The sequence below is a fragment of the Cervus elaphus genome, chromosome 24 (genome assembly GCF_910594005.1).
Source record: "Cervus elaphus chromosome 24, mCerEla1.1, whole genome shotgun sequence".
NCBI lineage: Eukaryota > Metazoa > Chordata > Mammalia > Artiodactyla > Cervidae > Cervus > Cervus elaphus.
In genome coordinates this window covers 18,497,163-18,501,169 of record NC_057838.1, presented here as the reverse complement: position 1 = coordinate 18,501,169, position 4,007 = coordinate 18,497,163, and the positions used below count along the sequence as shown (strand labels likewise).

The 4,007-nt window shown below is 40.3% G+C and overlaps 1 non-coding gene across 1 annotated transcript; it reads right to left on the bottom strand.

Annotated features, from left to right (window-relative positions):
- Positions 1–2,317: 2,317 nt before the first annotated feature.
- LOC122683357 lies at positions 2,318–2,423 on the bottom strand. Its single transcript, XR_006337707.1, has one exon. It is a non-coding gene; the product is annotated as a U6 spliceosomal RNA (small nuclear RNA).
- Positions 2,424–4,007: the final 1,584 nt, after the last annotated feature.

Below are 4,007 nucleotides of genomic sequence, written 5' to 3'. Positions count from 1 at the left end.
TGTTGGATGTTTACAGAATTATCATTGTTTGTTCATGTCATCATTGCCCATTATAGAGAGTAACTGTAGTGGACACAGATGGTGTTGATTTAACCAATTTTTTTACACCATGTAGATATTCTCTTGATTCAGGTGAGCAGATCAGCCCTTTGGGGATGATGAATAATCAGATACTAGACATAGACAGGAAGCCGATGGCCAGACTAATTTGCTTCCAAGGAGATTGCCTGAACTGAGTTGTGACATTAGAATTGAAGAAGTGAATTGGGACCTTTGGCATATTGTAAAGAGTGAGGACCTTGGCACTAAAATGCTGAGTTTGCATCCTGGCTGTGTGCCTTAGAAAAATGATTTAACCATTCCAGAAACCAGTTTCCTGAACTTTAAAATGGGGACACAATACTCTCCCTGTGCATTGGTCAAATTTGTGACAGTCAGAAGACATACAGCTCACAAATGTGCTTTGTGTAAAAAAAAAATTTGTAGAAGAGCAAATGAATAATGATGAGTGCTAATTGTTGGGCTCCCTTGACCCCAGGTTCACTAGTCTAGAGAGGCCACAAGAAGATGAGAAGTCAGTACAGGCCAGAAGCCTGGAGTCAGTGTCCAGGTAGTTACAGGCTAATAAATTCCTGGTCCTGGTATGGAACCAGGAGCCACAGACCTGACCATGCTATGCTGGCAGGCAGGAATGAGGAGTCTTCGTTATGGCATGTGTCAGGGCATGGGTCAGGGTAATGTCAGCTAGCATGGTGCTCTGATACTTCTTGAGCAAGAAGACTGGGAGAGAGTGAGTCCTCTAAGTTTAGTAGGGGAGTGAGTGTTAGAAGGGCTTGTGTCAGAGAAGAATCCATTTCGATCTTGACTAATAGGGACCTAGAATGTAGTGGCTAACACCATTATTCAAGATTTTATTTTCTCAGCTAAAGAGAAGTCCTAATGTGGGCAATTGAGGATGGATGTAGTAGCTCCATGAACAGGCTCAGGCTTCTAGAAATCCACTCTCTTCTTATGGTGTGATCCCTCTTTTTGCATTTTATTTATTTATGATTTAAACTTAAAAAATTGAAGTATAGTTGATTTACAACATTGTGTTGGTTTCTCGTGCACAACAAAGTGATTCAGTTGTACGTATATATATATTATTTTTCAGATTACTTTTCATTATAATTTATTACAAGGCATTCAGTATAGTTCCCTGTGCTATACAGCAGGTTCTTGTTGTTTATCTGTTTTATGTGTATTAGTGTGTATAGGTTAATCCCAAACTAGTTTATCCCTCCCCCGCCTTTCCCATTTGGTGACCGTGAATTTATTTTCTATGTCTGTGAGTCTCTTTTAGTTTTGTAACTAAGTTCATTTGTATATATTTTTAACGATTCTTCTTATAACTTATATGATTTTTGTCTTTCTCTTTCTGATTTACCTCACTTAGTATGATCATCTCTACATCCATCCCTGTTGCTGCAAATGGCATGATTTCATTATTACTTATGGTATATAAATAGTATAATGTGATCCTTATAATGGGATACTCTGAATAGTATAATGTGATCCTTTTCTTCATAACCACTCAAGGTAGCTGCCAAGGCACCAGCCATTATGTCTGTATCTCAGGCAGGAGAGGGTATTCACCAGCTGAATGATTCCCCTTTAAAGACTTTCTCAGAAAATACTTTCTAGAGACTTCTGCTTGCATCTCATTGCTTAATGGAGGGGGCTAAAACTGCCTTTCTACCCAAGCATGCTGTCACCCCAAACAGAATTGGGTCCTATTAGTAGGGAAGGATGGGGGAAATTTGCTATCTCTTCCACAGATTCTTATGCTCTGACATATCATGATACAATATCATGATACACAGTCCTCAGAGGGAAATGTGATGTTTGGAAATAGTATGACATCACTGGCTGAGTCTGAATTTGGAGGACAGATCATCCTGGTTTCAAATTACACCATTTATACCATTGGTACATTTATACCAATGAATGGCACTTAAATAAAATGAAATGCAGCATACCCAGACTCACAAAGTGGAGAAAATGAGAGTTACCATTTCTAATTCTGATTTAAAGAACCCGATAATTCATTGATTTATCCATCCATTTATGTACATTATTAATGTATATTAATTTATTTTGGGGAGAGATTCACTTCCCTCCTTGCCCACCCCCCCAGTTTTATTGAGATACAATTGCCGTATAACATTATGTAAGTTTAATGTATACAGTGTGCTGCTTTAATGTGCACGTATATTGAGAAATGATCACCTTACCTATTACTTTTTGGTGTGTTGAGAACACTTAAGATCTACTTTCTAAAATTATGGTACACCTCAGGAATTTGTGTATCATCCTTGCGCACGGGCCGTGCTGTCTTCTCCACGTTGTTCTAGTTTTAGTACGTGTGGTACTGAAGCAAGCACTTTCTAATGTTCCTTGGGAATCTATCATGTACCAGGTACCATGTTAGTTTCTGAGGAAGCTTGGTGGGCTCACATTCTAATGAGGGAAGGGGGCCAAGGGGAGAAGCAGGTAAATGATTAGTTATAGCAAAAGTCAAACATTTCATGACATATTGTTGGTAAAGCCACACACCACCTATTGCTGGTGAGAACTGAAACTAGGGGAGGACATTTGGCAAGATTTATCAAAATTGTGGGGCTTCCCTGGTGGCTCAATGGTAAAGAATCCGCCTGACAATGTAGGAGACTTAGGTTTGCTCCCTGGGTAGGGAAGATCCCCTGGAGACGAGAATGGCAACCCACTGCAGAATTCTTGCCTGGAGAATCCCATGGACAGAGGAGCGTGGCGGACTACAGTTCATGGAGTGGCAAAGAACTGGACACAACTGAGTGACCGAACAAGAACAATCAAACTTGCAAATGTACATACCTGTGGGCCCATTGATTCTACTTCAGGGAGTCTCTCTGAAGGAAGTCATGGTAGGAAATACCATAAGTAGGAGATTATTTATTGTAGCATCATTTATAAAACAAAAGATTGGAGGCAACATAATGTCCCTAGATTATGGCCCCTCAATGTAAGGAAATGCCACAGAACTCTCTACAAGAATGAAGCTTGAAACAAAAAAAATCTCTAGAATAAAGTATAAATGCAGACCAGTGAAAAGATTTGTGTGAAAAGGAGGGAAGAAAATGACATACTTAAGTGTATAGACATAGAATATCTCAGGAAGGACACTGAAAGAATTGTTGTTAGTTGCCTCTATGGAGGAGAACTAGGTGTCTCTAGGGTTAGGGTTTTATATTCTTTTACCTTTCAAATGACCTATTGTGTGAACATATTACTTTTCCAAAAATATAGTTTAAAGTTTAAACTTTTAAAAAAGAACTAGTTACACTGAATGAGCAAACTATAAACGGAAGTATGTATAGTATAAGGTGCTATTGGGGTGCTAAGTAGATTTGTGTATTCTAATTATCAGTTCAGTCAGTCAGCACCTCATAGGGAGAGTTGGTGTCAGAATAGGTAATATTCATTTACGTGTTTATTTTGGCTGCACGGGGTCTCCATTGGTGCGTGCGGGCTTTCTGCGGCCACAGTCAGTGGGGGCTCCTCTCTAGTCCCCAGGCTCCGGCTTCTCTTGTTGCAGAGCGTAGGCTCTAGAGCATGTGGCCTTCAGTAGTTGCCCCGAGGCATGTAGGATCTTCCCAGAGCAGGACTCCAACCTGTGTCCTCTCCCTTGACAGGCGGATTCTTAACCACTGGATCACCAGGGCAGTCCAGAATAGGTAACTTTTAATATCCTTAGAATCTTGTGCTTCTGTGACAATTAGAGGTGACATCAGAAGATGCCTGCATTCCTTTCAAATGCCAGAACTGTGTGATTCAATGGTTTTAAGAAATCAAAGGAGCAGAGGTTTGCATCTATGTGAGAGGAGGAGGGACAGCTTTAATAATTAAATGCTAGGAGCACTCCCAGGAACCATCCCGTCAACAGAGAAAGACAATTAATTTATGCATGTCTTCTTCGCTGCAGAGGGAGG